Source organism: Oxyura jamaicensis, chromosome 8, assembly GCF_011077185.1.
Source record: "Oxyura jamaicensis isolate SHBP4307 breed ruddy duck chromosome 8, BPBGC_Ojam_1.0, whole genome shotgun sequence".
NCBI lineage: Eukaryota > Metazoa > Chordata > Aves > Anseriformes > Anatidae > Oxyura > Oxyura jamaicensis.
The window spans coordinates 28,626,143-28,646,420 of NC_048900.1; the positions used below are offsets into that span (position 1 = coordinate 28,626,143).

At 44.4% G+C, this 20,278-nt stretch overlaps 1 protein-coding gene across 9 annotated transcripts in view; it reads left to right on the forward strand.

The window, feature by feature from the left end:
- The window catches only part of NFIA (nuclear factor I A), a 348,955-nt gene that overhangs the window by 19,836 nt on the left and 308,841 nt on the right, over positions 1-20,278 (forward strand). The window lies entirely within an intron of this gene.

Genomic DNA, 20,278 nt, shown 5'->3' on the forward strand with positions numbered 1-20,278 from the left:
GTAGCTCCATAGATTCTCTGCTAGGTTTTCCTACGAGGGGAAAAAAAAACAGGTCCTTTTGGGCTTTTGAAACTGCGAGTTGGTTTTGTGATCTGAACACACCATATGGGTGCTTTCACCTTTGTTTTTCAGCACCTGCAGCGTTTGGCAGATACACGGCAAAGCCGAAGCAGCAGCCCAAAACACAATATTACTGGGAGAGGGAGATGTGACTGCGAACTATCTGTCCTCCTGGGGCGAGCAAATAGCAGAAAGCAGCTACAACGCTGTGCCAGACTGGTCCTGTGGGGCAACGTGGTTGCAATAGCTAATTTTTAAAACGCCTTGTTCATGCTACTCCAGGTTGCATCCTCATCCAACAAGGGCCTTGATTTCCAAGGAACCACTGTAAAGTTCAAAATCTCTGTATAAGGCTTATGTTGCAGCTAAAGGGAGGGGGCTTTTCTGTCCTGCCCATGGTGAGCTAATGAAATAATGGGTCAGCCTTTAGGAGCATGGTGATATTTTTTAAAATCCCCTGAACCTTTCAATACCATGGACAACACACGGTGACTGCAGCTGGACAGACACGCTTTTTGCTTTTCAGGGAAACAGAGGCACCCTTTAGCACTTCTAGCTTGCCCTCTTGCCTTCTTGAAAGTCAAGTCAAAATGCATTTCAGACCAAGGTAATTGAGTATTTCTCCTCTAACTGTTAAAAAATAAAAAGTCAAGATTGAGGTGGTCCAACAAATCCTTACCTATCCAATCAGCAGTGCTGCACTTTTCAGGCTTCAGGAGCCCTTCAGAATAGGCCCATCTGTCTTGCTGTGTCCTCTTCTGTCGTTTGTTTTACAGCATCAATGGGTTTTGGTTCTCTGCGAGACAGAATGAAGGAGGACTTGAAAATACATTGTGAAAACTAATGAAGTGAGCCACTTCTGTTTGGCAGGGAACTGCAGTCTTCAGTTTACCAGTAGAGAAAGAAGGGTTTAATCGATGTGTTCAGTCCTGAACACCGGCCCACGCAAGGCCAAGACTTGCTCTGTAACCACCTCGGGCCTTTTGTAGACCCTTAAGCATCTGCAAATGCGTTGTGCAAGATGAATGATGGTCCTGGCTGCTCCTCTTGCTTTGCCAAGATCCTTCGTGCTGTGGAGTTGGGTGAGTTGAGAAGGAAGGGTGGCTCTTCTGTCTTTTTAGCTGAACGAGGAAACAGATTCATCTGCTTTCGCTCAACTCAAATGAGTAGCGAGGGAAAAAACAAACCTGTTTAAAAACCATTTCTCATCAGGTGGCACAAAGAGCTGGCTGAGGTCAGGACTAGGACTGAATCCCCTGGACTCTGTGGCTGCTTGCACTGATGGCACCGACAGGCTCCAAGCACCTGGATTTTGCTCAGAGTGCTGGAAGCAAGGTGAAAATTCAGGCCTGAGGAGCCTGAGCTTTGTAAATGTTCTTTCCACTTTAAATTGAAAGGTGCTGCTGTCGATGATCAGACTTTCCAAAACAAGGGCACGGCTTGGCCACAGTTGAGATGGATTTAGTCTCCCAGAAAAGTTGTTTTCTCCGCTGCCATCTGACACAGGTGGAGCTAGTGCCAACCTAGCGAGTGCAAATTACAGCCAACGTGATGTGGAATATCTTGTGCACGGACCTATGTAGCTGTGTAATTGCTTGGCATGTCTTTGGCCCTTCACTTGTCCCAAGTGATAGGTGTGTGAATGGGTTTATACGAATAATAATTCTCCAACTTAGAGCCAACTGTTTTCCTCCCTCCATTACCCTGATGGAAAAGATTTCACAGCAGTTTGCGTTGGTTGCAGAAGCCCGCAGAAGAGGTGAAGTTAATCACAACTTTGGCTGTCGCTCCGCTCCTAGCAGAGGGTTTTTGGAACTGCCTTTCCACGTTCAGAGCAGTACAGCTTGCCTCACATTTCAAATGAAGTAAGATGAGTTGACCCATGACAAAGAGAAAATAATGGCTTAAGGTCTGGATCACCTGGAATCCAAACTGCTCCGTGGAAACAAATCCATGGACCAAAAAATAAATAAAAAATCGCTCTGAGCAAGGAATAATTCAAGGTTCATGCAGAAATGTGTGAAATTGAAAGGGCAAACCGTGGTGTAAATTTCACTCACCTGTTGTGGAGCTGAGATCAGTGATACGCTGAGGTCATGGAAATGAATCCTGGGGACTCACTGCAGAGGACGGCGAGGAATATCAGGTGCTTTGTGCATTAGGCTGAAATGAATGTTCAGATATAGCTCTAAATCACAAAAGGGAGTTTTTCTTCGAAATTTGAGAACACGTTTGGTCTCCTTATGCCCTGCACGCTAACTTTCAGAGCATCAGTCACTTTTTCTCTACCTTCTTCATGAAATAGATCAAGTTTTCCTCTCCCAGTCAGTCTTTTGATACAGGATTTGTGCCTCAGCATCCTTTCCCAGTACCAGAGCCCCCTGTAACGAAAACACTGTGCTGCCTCCTGCTCTGCTGTGGAGCCAGGAACCCAGGGCTGGTAGGAAGCAGGCAATGACAGGAGCACAGGCTGTCCTCGTTCGTACCAGCAGGAGCAGGTAGGGGCTAAAACCCTCTGTGTGCTACACCCCAGCAGCAACACTCCTCCTCTACCTTGCAAGGGTCCTCTCAGCCCCAGGGCAAGCTGCTCTCTTGCAGCAGCTCCAGTGAGATGAAGTCAGAGGGTCAGGGATCTCTGCAAGCCTCAACGCCGCACCGTGGGTTTGGTTTAGTGGGTTTGTGTCTGATCTATGAACTTCACATCACTTCAGTGTAGATTCTCCCTGTGGTTTAGTAGAGGCAGCCAAAGGTTGAATTCATACTGTGTTCCCACAGGTGGAACTTGGCTGACTTGTGCCAAGCAATATATTCTGTGCATTCCCAGTTTACATATTAAATCTATGGGGCAGAAGTGGGCAAAAAGTAGGAAATGTCCCATTACTTACGTGCAGTGCGAAACAACATTTGGTGGGTGGATACAGTTTCTTAAGGAAATGAGCTGTCTCTCCTCTGAAGGAACACTGAAATAGTTTGAAACAGAAACTGAATCCGAAAATTTCACCTTCTGCTTTACTCCAGAAAATATCAGTGCAATTCCCCAGACAGGGCATGAATATGTTATCATTGAGTTAAAACCATTGGCACACACACATTTTGACCTTGCTGGGGCACAGAATCTACGCCGAGCCATTTGTGCCCAGAGATTGAAGAAAATAATTGAGGTTTCTTTCAGGGTGGGGAAAATGCTTTGTAAGCAGCCAAGAGGTACGTTACGAAAGATGAAGGTGAGAATGAGCAGGGAGTTGTCAGTATCGAGACACCACGGTGTAATTTAAAAATTAATAGGTGAAAGGATACCGATCCATGAATTTTCCCCTTTCTCCCCCTTTTCCTCCTCCCCAGCATTGCTGAAGCTGGGGCTGTCCATTTCACTGTATTTGTGCAGCACTTCTGGAAGGCTTCTGGTCCATACTTCAGGTTCCTAAATGCTGTTGCAATAAATATAAATAACAACACTGAATTTCGGCGTCAGTTGCAGATGTATTTCCTCTTGCTGAGGAAAGAACTGGACCTGTCTGGATTTAAAGCACTAAGGGTTTATTTCCAGAAAGCAAACCAAGTGGAAATAGCAGACTGCTTCACGAGAACCCCATTGACCTGCGAGATCTTCGTTAATTTGTGGCATAAAGGGAAATAGATTTCATTGTTAGTGTGCTGATGCTCTGTACAGTGAGCCCAAAATGAATGCTTGGGGACTGGCTAGGAAGTTAAAGTGTCAAACCTTTTCTTTACTGAACACCTTGGGAAATTTTGTGGGGAAAAAAAAAAAAAAAAAAAAAAAAAGGAGGAAAAATGGGAGATGGGAATTTTTTACCACTGCTCTGGATTGTCTGATTTCCATCCTTGCCTTTCCCCAGCCACTGGGAAATTCATTTGGTCAGTCCGTTCCTCACTTTCCCCACACCTAAAACATCAGGGTTAGCACATCACTGCCCCGTGAGGATTCTGTGAAGGTAAAGCCAGTGGAAGCAGCAGCAGATAAATGGAGTGGTGAGAGCAGGTCTGGTGGGCACTGGTGTGCCACCCCAGCATGCAAGAGTGGCAGGCTGCAAACTTCTTTGGGTAAGCACTCTTTCAGTGTACGTGCACGATTCAGTTAAACTGAGGCTGTCAATTAACGATATAGATGCTGTGCAACGTATCGGTGAAGTCAGCTGAAAGACAAGTCAACATTTGCAATAGAAAATTCTGATTTTCCCATTTTCTTTGAGTGAGAGAAGTTATGAAGGACTTGGAGACTGCTGTCAGGCAAGGCTGAAAAGATTGTCCTTTGACATGGACGGTCCTGAAATCACGTTATCTCATAGCGGGATTATCTATGGAAAGATAGAGAGTTGATAACTTCATCCTACACAGTGACAGCTTTAAAATAACCCCTCCTGTTAAATTGCTAGCCATCTTTACAGCAAAGTGATGAGCTAGCTGCTTCACATGTTCCTGTGCTTCTGTAGGAAGAGGCATGTGCAAGACCCGGTGCAATATGCTATCGTACACCTCCGTAGCGCTCCAACATTTCCGAGCTCCTTCCGTATTAACTTGTTTTCATCCAAAGGCACCGGAGCCCGCGCAGCCCAGCTCAGCCAGTGCTATGGAAGTGGCTGTGTCGCTTCAGCTATGCCGTGCCTGCGGTCTGCGCTGCGGTGATTGATGGATCCCCGAGCTCCATCGTGACCTTGCTCTTCGTATCAATGGGCATCCTGTAGGAAACCCCAGGGCTTCTGTCACACTGACACCCTCTCAAGCCCATCACAAGTTTCATGTCACAAGCTCTTTTCTTTGAAGCTGCAGTTCCTCTTTATGCAGCCTTCCCCAAGTACGGTCGTTTTGTCCACCTTCGGTATTGCATCAGCAAGTGCATGGCTCTGCAGGCTCAGTTTGCACCACGAGGCAGTGGAACAACAGGGCTTTGCAAATCAGCAACTGTATTTCTGATCTCCTTTATCTGTTTTTGTTGCTTTTCTGACCTTGATTATTACAAATTGGTCTTCAGCGTATTCCCAGGGTCTCTCTCCCAAGACATGGCGGTACTGCAATTGGATTTAGGGAAGCAGGAGGTTCACTTACTTGGTGCTTCTAATCTCAGCTCTGGACACAGGATGAAGTGTGTTGATGCAGTAAGTGCAGGGCACTCCACAGAGAGTTCAGGACAGAGCGGAACAAATGGAAGTGGTGTCCTAAGCTCAGGCTGAGAATCGGTGCTGTTAGTAGGTTATGCCACCGAAAACTATGAAGAGAAAGCAAAACTCACGTAGAGCAAGTAGTAATGTCACAGAAAAAAGGAATTATTTCTGCTTGGGCCAGCTGAGGCTTCTGGGCTAACACACAGATACGCTGCAGTCACCGGCCCAGGCATCAAAGGACAACTTCCAGTGCCTCCGGAGTGCTTCCCTTGCACAGCCCATCTCTGCCCCAGCTTCGTTCCTCTCCTCCATCAGCAGCAATCCAGGCGAAATTGTGCATTCTCCCCTCTCACAACTGATTATTGCAGAGAAGCATTGTATTTTATTTCATTTTTGATTGTTTTCAGCACAGAGAATGGTACCAATGAGACAACGTGGCTCCTACCAAATATGATGTAATGATTCTTCGAGGTCTAGTTGTTTCCTTCCTAGATAGCAGAGCTGTTGCAGTGCTGCCAGCCCGTTAGCCTGATAGGATTGTCACAATAACCAGAAAAATACCACCAGCCCTAGCTCAGAGAGAAATTCCTTCCTGTGAGAAAAGCAAAGTTTTCTGTCTCGGTGTGCTCTGAGCAGGAAGAGGAGGCGCGAGAAGCCAGAGTGGTTCCTACAAATAGAAACCTTTATCGTTGTAAATCAACTTGGTGAGTAGCAATCGACTTCTTTGTCTCTAGAGACATTTAATAAAGTACCTTGCAACCTCTTTGTCATCCATTAGTCACCAGATATTGGACATCCCATTTTAAAAGCACCATTTCTTTTTTTTAAATATATAGCCTATGAAAGATCTATATTTTACCTCTTTTTGGATAGGCACTTTAAAAGGATATCCTTACTTCCCTGTCTGGATAGAAAGTGCTAAGAAAGTCCTGTTGTACATGAAGAAAATGTAAGTGCACATTTAGCAGGTAATTTGCTTTCTTTTTTATTGCTAATAAACTGTCCACCTCCAGTCTACTCCGGAGGCCAGAGCACCCTTCAGAGCAGTTGCTGAGATCCAGCCTGCCCAAGGATTTGGGGAGAAATGGCATCGAGGAAAGTAGGGAAAACTGTGGCTTCCCTTCACATAATATATAAACCTGTAAGCTAAAAATTAGATTCAAAGTTCTCAATTGCTGAAATTCATTATTCTGCACATCTTGAGGAGTAAGAGCATTGTCTTGTTTTACCTCCTTCACCACAAACTTGTGGTTCAGCCCATGCTACAAGCAGACCGGAGCATGCATTGTGGCTGAATTGACTCCTCAAGGCAAGCATTGCCTAAGGTTGAACACGTCATTGATCTGAGCTTTGGAACAAAATAAAATACAGTCCAAGTCTTCATGGAGACAGAGCAAAGCTTGAAAATCTGAACCATAGAAAGTCCAAAAAAAGTCACATACCAAAGGGAAAGGACGTACATTTAATTTCTTGCTTAGTCTCCTCATTCTCTTGTCAATGTCATGATTTCCTCTTGCTTTTTGACATCATTAGTGCTGCTGTTCTCACAACAGGGTACTGTTAAAATGGGTACTTGATTGTAGGACATCTTGCACCGCTGTAACTGGACCCCAGCTCCCTGTGAAACTTTCCATTTTTAGCTGCTCTGTCCACAGGCTGATGACACCAGCATTTTCCTCCTGCACAAACTTCTATCAGACTCCTTACTCTGCATCCCAGGGTAAGGCTTCAAAGATGCGCTTCCATGGCAGGGCAGGTGAAGACCTTGCTGACGCTTTGCAATCAGGGAAACACGGTTTTAGCTGCAGTTACTAATTTTATAAAACAGGGAGAGTGGAGAGGACTTACTGTCTGAGTGGTGAGGAATGCCTTAGTTGATTTCTGCACTTTCCTGTAAATAGCTTGATATTCACTGGGACGGAGTTTCATTTCTCCAGAGTGCTTCATTGCATGTGTTTTATTGGCTTTTTGAGTTCAGATTCTGTGACTGGTATATTAATTTTATTTTTTTGATTATATTCCCTCGTTTTATGTTCTGCAATCGCATTAACTCAGCCTTCCCCGATCAATAATAGTTGCAAACAATTTGCCTTTCACTGCACATACAATATCTGTAATAATGGTCCTCAAGTCTTTATAGTTCCTTTAGTGGTGTTAAATTTATTACACCTTCTTAGCATAGCAGAAAGGGTCAGCAAATGACCTGCTGCAGTAGAAGGCAAGTAGCAGACCGAGCTTCCACTCCTTGCAAAGAGAAACTACTCTAGATTTCAATTTTAAAAAATCATTTTTTCTCAAACAAATTGTTGCTGGGATATAATGATCGGCATGAGTTCTCTCTGATAGATTTTAAGATCTGTGCAAGGCCAGTTTAATTGCTTTAATAACAATGACCATGTTATTGGTTACTCGGTCCGTTTCAGCAGTGGGTGAGGTCAAACTGCGCTATCACAATGGCCCGCTCTGGTCTTAAAAATCAAAGCCAGTGCTAGAAGGGTTTGAAAGACCCTGGTCCATATCTGAACATGCAGAGAGGGGTGACGTGCGGCCAGCCTCCTGTCCTGCTGCTCCCACCCCTCCTGCAGCTCTGTTCTTACCCCACGTGCACCCCAGGGCAGGACCAGGCTCAGCCTCCCAGTGCTGCCCTCATCCAGCAATGCCACGCGGACACATCCCTGGCACCAGAGACGAGAGGGAGAACCAGGAGCCCCGCGGAGATCTGGCACGATGGGCACGGCCGATGCTGCCCCACGGGCTGGCAGGGACAGGTCCAGCCAAGGAATGCTCGGCGTCTCCTCCTGCGGGGGGAAAAAGATTGCTCACGTTATTTGCTGTAGACTTCGGGCTAAGCCTTGCTCGTTTTATTTACAGCCGTTGACTTGAACAAGACTACTCATATGGGTAAAGGAAACAAGGCTTTGGCCTCCTGACAACTTTAAAGTCCTAGGATTTATGTTGCTTGCATCGCTCAGAAATGTTTGCAAATGTTGACGCGCACTCCTAGATTTCTGCTCATAAAAATGCTGCTCGTGTTTTGGGGTTTCTTGGAAAAATATTGTTAGATCACTTTCCACCCTTAAGGTTCATTTGAAATTCACACTCCCAAGGCCATAAAACAACACTGCAGGTTTGGTTTAAGCTGGCAAAAAGCAGGAAGCTGAGTTTTAGTACGCTGCTCTCTCAACAGTAGGTGATTTTGAAGACGGCTTTGGTGTCAGCTCTGAATATCCCATCTTGTGCTGGTCCAGGCAGGACTCTGACAGATTTTGCTTTTTCACTTTGGCTTTCCAACATTTAATTTTATTAGCTGGGGAAAAAAAAAAAAAAAAGAAAAAAAAAAGTGGAAATAAACTTTTAATGGCAGTGTATGAGAACTGACATGTCAGGAGCCATTACGAATACACGCTGTGCAACGTAAATCTGCAGGCACTCTTTATGGACTGGAGGCTTTAGCTCAGTGCAGTTTAATGGCTCAAACATTCTTGTCTGGCAGTGAAAAAAAAAAAAAAACAAATACAACATTTTGTCTTCAGCATGATGTATACCTAGAAAATATGCATCTTTTTCAGCATGACTCTGTTTGAGTAGAGATTGAACCCAACACCTCTCCCTGAGAAGCCTGACCTCCTCTTTGAACTTGGTGCTTTCGGGCTGGTTCGGTGGAGCTGCCCGCTCCAGCTTGTTCCTGGGGGGCTCCACCAAGTTGGAGCCACTGCTCCCAGCGAGCTGAGAGTGTCGGCATGAAAAAAAACACCATTTCCAAGGGGTGTACTAAGGCCCAGGTGGATTTGTGTGCTTCCACTTTTTCTCCCAGCACTTGCACTGACTTCTGCTGTTACATGTATTACTGATTAAGAGCACTGTGACTGCAGTGAAACACAATTGTGTGTGCGTCGTGCCAATGTTAGCAGGGGATTAGGTAAGGGTGCTCTCACAGCTTCTGCTACCCCATGACGTGTCCTGCTCTGAACGGAGCTGCCATGGGGCTCGCAGCCCCTGCCCCTTTTGGGACCACACTGGGACGGGCACCAGGGAAGTGGATGAGCTGGATTTGGGGCAGGCTCCTCTTTCTCTTGCAGCTGTTAGAGAGATGCTGTGAATATGAGCCAGTGCAGGTATGGTGGTCCTCAACCGCCCGGCTAGGAGAAGACAGGGGAAGGGGTTGGGCTGGATGGAGCAGGAAATCCAGAGCTTCAGGAGAGGAAGGGAGAGGTGTCCCAGTGCCATGACCACCAGCCTGTGATGAGTCTTTGAGGATGGGCTGAAGGCTTGGCTTCCCATTGAGGGGAGGTCAGCTGGGAAATAGGGAATTAACGAGCCCATGCTCCACCTGCTCCCATGGCCACAGCACCCTGCAGCACCCCCGGAGCCTCTGTGGTGCTGTGATGCTCTCAGCGTGTCGGTGTCATGAGGGATTGAACCGAATGCTCCTGGCACTCATTATAACATCCACTGTTGTCACTTTTCTAGGTGAAGCTTCTCTTCCACCTTGTGTACTCCTCTCAAGAGGTAATCGCAGTCTTCTAGGCCAAGGAGAGCCTCTCAATTCAATGTGCTCTGTCCTGCAAAGCCTCTACTAAGCAAGACAAAACGGTGCACATCATATTGTGCAACTTCTGTTCTAGCCACAGCTTACAACAGGCCTGGGAGAAGGGAATTGCATCCTGATCTCCTATAGGGCGAAGAAGCGTTGCCGTAGCCCCTCTGAGCTCAGGGATGTAATTACAAAATGGGTCTATAAACAAAAATTCACCATTATGGAGCAAATAAAACCAAAGGGTAGTTAATCCTGGGATATATCACACATCAAATTAAATCTCACTTTGCCTGCAGTAATAACAGAAATAATTCATTAAGATAAACCTCTAGATTATACACAGCATCTGGAGATAGAATTAAGACCTTAGCTGTGAGTGCATGTGCATGCACACTACCTCCCTGCCCCTGTCCCTGTTCCCCCCCCACCTCCCCCAACCCCCCTAAAAATGATACCAAAATAAGAGGCGGTTTAGAGTCAACAGTTGAGCTTTTCACATCCATTTATTTCCGGTACTTACAGAGAAAACAAATGTGATTTCCAAAGAGAGCTGTTTCTGGAAGGGTGAAAAATTCCCACATCTTTTTTTTTCTGCAGAGGAATGTAACACGATGTAGGGGCCTCTGTGCAGAGCCAGGACCACTCAGAAAAATGTGGACATGCAACCTTGGAACTTGATCTGACTTCTGGTGAAGGCAGTGAGAGTTTTTCCGTGTATTTTGGTAGAACCTGAAAGTGGTCCTTCCAGCCGCTCTGTCTCGCATGCAGAGCAGAAATAATACAGGTAATGATGATGTTAGTGGGCTGTTTTGAAATGTAAATTATCGTGATGCTAACCATGGGTTGACAAGTTTTGTCTGTAGAAGTTGGGCATGGCAAGGGAGTTAGAACTGACACTGAATATACATTCAATCTGAATATATCTGTGTTAGGCCAGAATCGTTCTGAGCTGGCAGACATGATCCTGTCCTGGAACAAGGAAAATCCACGGTTTAACATTTTTTAACAGTATCTGCTATTGTAAAGCATTTTGTTCCTGTGTTTTTGAACAGTATTAAAGACAGACAAGCTGATAAATAAAATCAAATCATGAAGTGTAAAAAAACTCAAGAAGAAATGGATACAAAAATTGCTTATCCCTACTGTAAGCTCTTTGGGACAGAAATTCTCTCTTCCGTTTGTAATTCAAGGGCAGACCCACTCCTTACTCTGCACCGTCTCTTACAACTGTCAGGAATGTGCCACTGGAAGCTCTCAAATGTTTTCACTCTCAACAGGACATTATCTCTGTTCCTGTTCTTGTTCCAGACAGTGCTTTCTTGTCTTTCATTCAGAAAAAAAATAAAAATAAAAAATTCCTTAGGACATGCCCTGGACACTGTTGTTTGCTCTAAGAGAGCACGCTAAAGAATACGGTAGACAACCCTCTGGCAGGAGCAAGCCTGCTTTTGGACAGAGCATCTCACAGGGGATTTCTCAGGGTCCAGGCTAACCCTGTTTCCACGAACCCATCAGCAAACCGTATGTTAAAATCCCACTGGCAAGAGTTCTAATGGTGAAATTGGTGGCACAGAGATAAATCAGCCCTTACCCATTTCTGAAGGCACATTATTACATTCACGCACATTTTTTTCTGGACCTTCCTAGAAATGCCCTGCCACCTTGTTTCCCATCCTGGTCCTGCAGCAGCTCTTAGCAGCAAATGGGTTTTTCTATGGCTCGCACTGAGTAATGGTGGGCTGTAAATTAGGGCATGCTTGGGAGCTCCCGAGGAGTAGCCACCATCATCTAATTACATTTATAATTAAGGTTATAAGGAGACTAAAATAGTAAAGGATGTATGTGTGGACTTCCAGTAAAATGCGTATTTGGAGAAGACTGTCAGGGCTCACAAAATATGCTAGAGAGGCAAATTACGGCAGTATGAAGTCCTCAGTGACAGATGACTGTACACAAAGGATCCGACAGTAAACCCATGGGAAAGGAGAGTGATGAGTTTGAGATGCAGGCATGAATCCAAAAATGAGGAAAGACATAGCACAGGGCGCCTGAAAGAGCAGATCAAGAAGACGGGATCAGAGGAAGTGGGAAAGCCACAACAAAAGCCAAGGCTGAGAACTGCCAGGTCATAGCATCTGCTGCAACAGAGCTTCAAAATCTCCTGCAAAGGAGAATAACTATTAACTTACATGTACAGCTGTATTGAATAGGCTTAAATCAACTTTTGCCTCCAGAAAAGACCCCTGAAAGGGTCTTCTTCTCAGGCTGGTGGCAAAAGTCACAGACTTCTATCTTCGGAGAAAAAATAAATAAATAAATAAATAAATTGCTGGATTTGCCACAATTTCTGCTGGATAAAAGCCTGAGAGGTCAGCCAGTACATTCAGATATCCAACAGCACAGTCAGCTTTCTGATGTTGTCCGGTTCAATCTTTAGGACCTCCGGTGATGAATAATCTGTGACCTCTCAAGACGACCTATTTCAGTGCTTCACAGCTCGTGTTCAAACCCCAAAGTCCTTGTTACTCCCGTTGCCTCTTGCCCACATTGGAGGCTAGGTTCTGGAAAAGGAATATGCTATAGGAAACAGGAGTTCAGTCCCCCTGTACTCGGATCTGGTGAGGCCGCACCTCGAGTACTGTGTTCAGTTTTGGGCCCCTCGCTACAAGAAGGACATGGAGGTGCTCGAGCGAGTCCAGAGAAGGGCTACGAAGCTGGTGAGGGGCCTGGAGAACAAGGCTTACGAGGAGCGGCTGAGGGAGCTGGGCTTGTTCAGCCTGGAGAAAAGGAGGCTCAGGGGTGACCTTATCGCTCTCTACAGGTACCTCAAGGGAGGCTGTAGTGAGGTGGGGGTTGGTCTGTTCTCCCACGTGCCTGGTGACAGGACGAGGGGGAATGGGTTAAGTTGCACCAGGGGAGTTTTAGGCTGGATATTAGGAAGAACTTCTTTACTGAACGGGTTGTTAGACACTGGAATAGGCTGCCCAGGGAAGTGGTGGAGTCACCATCCCTGGAGGTCTTTAAAAGATGTTTAGATGTAGAGCTTAGGGATATGGTTTAGTGGGGACTGTTAGTGTTAGGTCAGAGGTTGGACTCGGTGATCTTGGAGGTCTCTTCCAACCTAGACTATTCTGTGATTCTGTGATTCTGAGAAGTGCCCGATTTTATGAAAAAAGAAAATACAGAGAGGAAAGCGATGAATTCTTCTCACGTCCGTAGCCAGGTCATGTTATCTACAGCTCCAATCATTCTTGTTTTCCCTTGACATACCTCAAATTAATCTATATCATCCCTGAACCATGGTACCCAAAACTCATTCCTCAAAGACAATGTTGCAAAAATAGATTTCCACCACTTCAGCTTCCTGCAAACAGAACATGAAAAGGATGCCACTTGAATATAAGAAATTCAAGAGCAATTTGTTTGCAAGAAACAGAATTAAAAGCAGGTGAAAGAAACGGTGTATGGGTGCTGTGCACAGAGATTTAAAGTTGAGCTGTTTGGCTGAAATAAATCTGAGGACCAGGCTCAGCTTCATTGTAGGCAAATTATTGCAAACCTTTCTGTGGCTGAAAACTACAGAACCCTGGGAAGAGGTTTCTGTTCTGAGAGGTTTCATCCAGCCTAAACTATTTGCCAGGATGGATGATAACAGTGAGTCTCTAAGTTAATTCAAAAATAAAAACCAAGTCTTTACAACACAGTCTGAATCACGCAGTGTAGCAGAGAAGCACTCAGAGGAGAGGCCATGCTTAGTTCTGGATACGACCCTGATGGCTTTCAGGTTGGAATATGAAGCAAGCCAGGAACAGGTGGACTTCCAGGGATGCACAGTCTGATGTGAGCTGTCACACATGAAGTCACCAGAGCCTGGAAATCAAACGAGAAAGTGTGCAGCACGCTTCTCACTCAGCCCCCTTTTATGCTTTTCCTGCATCTAAGACAGAAGAAAAAACTACATCACCAGCTTTTGCCAGCATTACTTTTTGCTTCCACTTTATTTTGCAAGCAAAACTGATGTTCTTTATTTTGCATCATGTGCAAAAGCATGAGGAAAAGTAATGTAAAAAAGCTAATGGAGTTGGGTTGGGGCTAATTTGATTGATGGGCCTGAGTGGTTCAGTGTCAGAGCGTGGCAGGAAATGCAAGAGAGGCCAGATGAAACAGCCATCTAGGCCTGGGGATGGACCTTGGAAACAGGGAGCTGTGGCAGTGATGTCACTTGGAAGGTCAAATAAGGAGAGCTCAGGTGGGCAGCTTGCTTTTCTGTTCCTCAGCTGAAGGCTGGGCTTTGAAGTACAGCTTTGCTCTCCATGTGCTCCAGCAGGTTCCTTACGTGGAGCCCTGGTACCGCATGCACGGCGCGTGTCCCATGGACCATGTCTGGTCACGTCAGCAGGCCCAAACAAGTGAAAGAGTGACCTGTACACGTGGATTCCTCTTCTAAGCCCATAATCAGAAACATGAGTGATTTGCCTCATCCCTCAAAGAGGCCTAGTAGTGTCTGAGATACCCGTGCATCACATCCCGACCCTTGGACAGAGTTTAAGAAAAGGCGCTTGTTCCATTCCCTTCCGAATATTAAAACTCCTTTTTTTCTTTTTCCTTTTTTTTTTTTTTGGTTTCCTGTGTGTGCCAGAGCATTCAAATACCGGATTATTCCTCAAACATTCCTCATTTGTTTATTTGTCCATTCCTATAACTGACTCGCGTCTTTCAGGCTGTTCTGACGGTACCTTTCCGCGTGATCAATCCCTCTGCTGCAATGCCAGCTTCAGGGTACTGGTACTTAAACCTCCTGTCCTCTGCAAGGTAACTGAGCTTCCACACTGAGCACTGACACTTGGAGTTTTGAAACTATCACTTGCTTAATAACTCTACATCCGTCATTCTTGGATGAAATCCATGGCAAACAGAATGTGAGAAAGTGAAAACTAATGAGCGTCTTCAAGAAAGGATAGGGAGCTTCTGTTATTTCATTTAGTCCTAAGAGTTTAACTTCTGGCACCTCCATCACATTTCCAAATGGTAACTAAAGGTTGTTACTTTTTCAAGTTGTGCTGTGTAGCACATTTCATCAATTAAAATGCACCCTCAATGTAAAATCACAACAGGGCCAGCCTGGCATGAAGGATGCTATCATGTCAATTTTTTTTTTCTTTTTTTAAAGGATACTTTTGTTTCAAATTGCTGAAATCTTTATAGAGCAGACTCAAATTAAAGAAAACACAGATTTAAATATAACCATGGAAGGAATACAACATGCATTCATCTTAGAGTACTATGCAGTTTACACTCCAAGTAAACTAACTCTGCTTTGCGTGCTGTGGTTTAATGGTGTTATCTCCTTTATCACCTAAATATCTCCTTTATTAGGTGGGATTTTGTGCAATGACCCAGTAACTGTCCAAAATTTCCGGAGCAGTGTTATCGAATGGCACTTTCAAGACATTGAGGGGATTTAAGATGAAGGGCTCAGCATGCACAGCAGGTGGACAGGGAAGGTGAGCAGCAGAGTAGCTGGGGTCCAGCTCCAGCCCTGCTACTGACCTCCTACACGGCCTCTGGTCAGAAACACCATCCTGTGCTCAGCTGCCATGAGCAAGCTTCACTTGCTGCTTTTCACCCTCTTCTGTTTACCTGGGATTAATAACGTTTGCGGGTAAATGTTTCATGGAAGCACAGAGCATTACTGTGTCTGGTTTTTTAATGCTGCATCTCCACAGCATGCCCATAGCTCTGCATTGGTGCAGAAGGATGGGAACAGCACATCTGAGGCTGCTCAGCAAATCTGAACCACCCTCTCTCCTCTTTCCTCCTTGGATATGTTCTTTCCCGCTGTATTTCTGCTTGTGATAGCTGGGGAAGGACAGGGCAGGTGAAGGAAGAAGGCAGGGAAACACATTCCAGTGTGCAGGTTAAAAAACTCACTACAACTTCAGTCAGATGACAGAAATTCGAATTGCTAGGTTACAAGTTTAGGCATTTTTTACCAGCAGATTGAAATGAAAAAGAAAGTCCTCTTTCGGATCCAAGACAGCATTTATCTCCTTCCAGGTCCCCACATACCTCCTTAAAACATTGCCTGCCAAATCCTAACTCAAAGAGAAATGAGGTCAAGCACCTTGCTCCGTCCACAAGCAGCATTCTCTGTTTTGCCTCCTATTTGTTCAGGCTGAGCTTTGCATATTTTTGTTGCAGTTGCTATCAGATAACAAACTCTCACGAAAGTCTATACCTAATGAAAGTGATAGATCAGACTTCCCCCTGGCAGAGAAGGCCGGTGTATAACCATGTACCCAAATTAGACTTTGGCCTAAGGCTACTTTGAGTCAGACTGCAACAGAAGTTGGAGTTTAGCAATCCCTGTCTCCTCACAGTGGTACATCTTCAGTCAGCCCTGGTTTGGTGCTGGCTCAGCTGGCTCATCTGTAAGTGACATTAGGACCAAGGGCACGGATACAAATAATTCCCCACACAATCCAAAGGAAATCTTCTGTATGCGAGAGCAGAAGTGTAAAGCTGAAACGATGTTCACATCCCATGACATTCACAGAGGTTTCTTAGAAGTGCTCTGAAAACAAACTGGGTAATGCTTGGCTTCTGTTTCATTTAAAGTTGTCAGTGTTTTGCTTGCTTTCTTTTAACATCAGGAAAAAAAAAAATAAAAATGGTATTGTGATGATTTCAGCTGCAAGAATGATCAATAGGAGAGGTGGGTCAGCCAGCTGAACAACCTCAAACCTTGCTGATCTCCGTGGTAATTGTCATAGAGCTGATCTGCACCAGCTTATGCAAGCTAAGAGTGTGGCCTTTCACTGCTATTTTAGTAAAGTTTGGGAAAGTTTCAGATACTGATTTCGTGCCGCGTTTTGCTGTCTCTTTGGGTGAAGAGTAATCCTCCACAGAAATGCAAAGCACTTCCAAAGCTGATTTACTCAAAAAGTGCATTGATTTTGCTGGAGGAAAAATTTTGCTTGACCTCAGAGTCCCTGAGTTTCCCGAGTGCACTGGGTTCAGATGAACACATAACTGAAACTCTTCCTGAGCCTAGAAGCAGTGCCGGGAATCATTTGTATTCACAACCATTTTCCAGATCAACTGCAGGACCAAGATTTAGGTCTGGTGGAACGAGGTGGGGACAGAAGTAGGTCAGACTTGGAATGCTGCTTTACTGGGCTGTGTGCTTCAGGACAAGTGCAGAACCCGAGTGTCTGTAGGTCTGCTGGTGATTTCTGCATGAATCGCTACGGAAGATTTCATCAGCAAAAAAGATGCACTGGTTCCATTTTAACCAGTCTGCTCAAGGGCTGGTGAAATAGATTTTTTGGGTTTATATGCATGTCCTCCTTACTGCAAATACTCTGTGCTCAGAAAGAGAAAGAGCAATTTTTCCTATTGATCAAGCGAGCGAACAGCCATTCATTTAGCAGAGTATCTGTATGTTCTGTACAATTCAAATGCTGCCTATTCAGCTAGTCAAATATCTTTGTTCTATGTCCAAGTAGGCATTTATTCATCACTACAGAGCACTGCAATTCAAAGGCTCAGATGTTTAAAGATATATATAGGCAATATTTGGCTTGCATTAGCATGTCTAAATGACTTGGACAGCTAAGTCCCATTGGGCATCTAAGTCCCTTTGTTAAAGGGAAATAGAAAACTATGTTCTGGTAGCTAACCTGCAGGCACCTACATCACTTCTACTGTATCTCCTGGATGTTTAAAGGATCTGTTTTCTGTAACTATCATGAGCGTACATAAACATGTTTAGATGACTAGAATAGAATAGAATAGTTTAGGTTAGTTTAGTTCAGTTGGAAGGTACCTTCAAAGATCATCAAGTCCAACTGCCTGACCTCTTTGGGGCTAACCAATAGCAAACCATAATATTACGGTCATTACCCAAATGACTCTTGAACATTGATGGGATGGGCATGTCCAGAGCCTTGGTATTTGCTGGTGTAGAAACAAAGTACTTATTTAATCAACACATACAAGAGTTTGACTGAGAAGCTACAGCTGGCATGCTGCAGTTGATGCTTATTAAACATATAATCATTTCAGGCTTACCTTGTGCTTCTCCATCTGTTTGTATCCGTTTGTTTCTACTCCATCTCGTCTTATACTCAAACAACATGAACTGTTTGAGATAGGGACTCTCCTTTCATTGATTTTATACAGTTCAACAGAGCCCCAAACCTGCACCTGAACAGAGAGATGGTGACAGTCATCATGGAAACTTTCTGTGTTGTACAAGGGGGCTTTTTCCAGTACTTCCACATGATGGATTTGCTCAGAGAATTACCTGAAAGGTAATTTACCTGTTACCATGACAAATTTACCTGTTACGTATTTCAGCCTGCACCTTTAGATCATCTAGTCTAATCTTCTGTATGCCACAGGCAGTGGACATTCATCTTTGAACTCCCAAGTAGAGAAGAGCGGTGTATGTTCAACCAGAGATGATGTTCTGGAAAAAACATCCAGCCTTCTTGAGACAAGATCAAAGGGAAAAAAAGAGGGATATTTTTCTAGTTTCCACAATAGTCTGTGCCAGTGATCTGCTGCCATCACAGCTGAAAGTCTTGTGCCGTGTTTCTAATTCTAGCAGTCTCTTGTAGGCATGCCTCTGTCTCTGCTGGAGAGCTGTAGCTTACAGAAGTTAAATAATAATAGTCATAGCAATGAGTAAACTACCTGGTGACTATTGACGTGATACCCGCATCCAGTGAGACGGAGCTCCAAGTGACACAGGTGTTGGTATCAAATCGAGAGTGGCTCAGTCCCTCCTGGCAATAATAAAAACGTTGCCAGTCTTCTTGCTTCATCAACACCTACCTCGGGAACACTGTAAGTTTCCTTTGCCTGTATACAAACAGGCAAACAGAAGGGAACTGACCTTTCCTAGTCCTGCCTGTGTGACACCTGTACAAGCAGGACTACCTATACACACCTCATAGCCCAACTTCTGATTTTAACAGGGAATTAAGATCTCCCTGGGCTCATGGTCACCACCTTTTTCAAAGCCATGCCTCCAAGGAGGAGAGAAAATCATTACATTTATATCACTCGGTTCCATGGGCCTTTCATCTTGCTCTCATTGTGGCAGGGGTTTAACTTTTCACAAGGCTGACACGACAGCCCAGCTTGCAGCAATTATTTCCCGAGTTTGTTTGGAGCAGGGTTTAAAGCATCTCCAGAGGAGCTCCCTTCCCACGAAGCACCCTGTAGATGATACGGTGTGCTGTGCTCCCCAGAGCCTGCCGACACGGCAGATCAGCCCTCGAGCCATTTTTCCTTCTGGCCCTTTCTTCCCCCCTACAAGGTAGCAGCTTTGCCCAGGGAAGGTGCAGGGAGCAGAGACACACGCCACGGTACTATCTTCAACTTGCTGTTGTGTGTGTGTGGTTTTTTGGAACGGACTCAACATATGTGAAGGAGAGTTTAACCAGAAAAGGAAATATAAGCAAAGTGGTTGCATCCTTTTGCAATCAACTATTTTCAAGGCTGGCCGTCATCTGCTTAATGAGAAGACTTTTTCCAGTTACCAATGAATAGTTTTATTTTACGTAATTGCAACCATTTCAGTATGGCAATTAAGATAGAATGTTACCTTTGGGATGGGATCAATTAAAGGTTTGAAAATTGAATTTGGGATCATGATTAGTCTCTTTTACATCGCTTTAGTATTCTAAAATATATAATTGTATGATTCAACCCTTTTTCATACATATAGTAAATATAACCTTTCAGGGTTTCTTTTTAAGCAAAACCAGATTTTTAGAGGCCTACCGGTAACTAAAACCATAGCATAATGGGGGAAAAGGGTTTCCCTATTTGATTAGAGGAGATTTTAAACTTACAGTACATGAAAATGTTGAATTTAGTGTAATTGGTTGTCGGATTTCTTCAGAATTGAAATCATTATGCCCTGGCTGCATTCCAAGACATCCTTTCTTCATTTTATTTTATTTTTTTTTTAAGTTACAATTCAAACCAGTGTGGAACACGCTATAATGTTGTAGTTGCTCATGTAATGTCACCGAAGCTGACTTCTGAATATAGACAAAGGACTTCATGTACCAAAGTGCTCCACCGGTGGAAAATTGATAGCAGCATGAGATATGCTATTACAGGCTTTTTATTCTACTTCCAAATTTGTGCTGACTAAAGTGCTTTTGTGCCTGCACAGGAAAAAAATCTGTCTAGAAGAGGCTGGAAGCTTAAAACAAATGCGGCACGGAGGGCATAGATTCTTAAGCAGGACTGTGTGAATTTAGCTGGAGCTCACTAAATAACAACCAAAGTGCTTTATTTTTGTCAATTACAATTTCCTGAAAGGACATGAATCACAAGGAAAATGATCAAGCAGCAAAGAATAAAATTCTACCCAAGACTAGAAAAGTAAAATGAAATGGAAGAATTAAGCAGTGTTTCCTAACTCTTGTCAGTCCAGCTTGGAGTTATTGCCAGGTTTGTACACACCACAATCTATTCAAGCATTTCTGAGAGATAGGAACCAGAGATGCAGTTTGAATGCAAATTAAGCACGCACTTT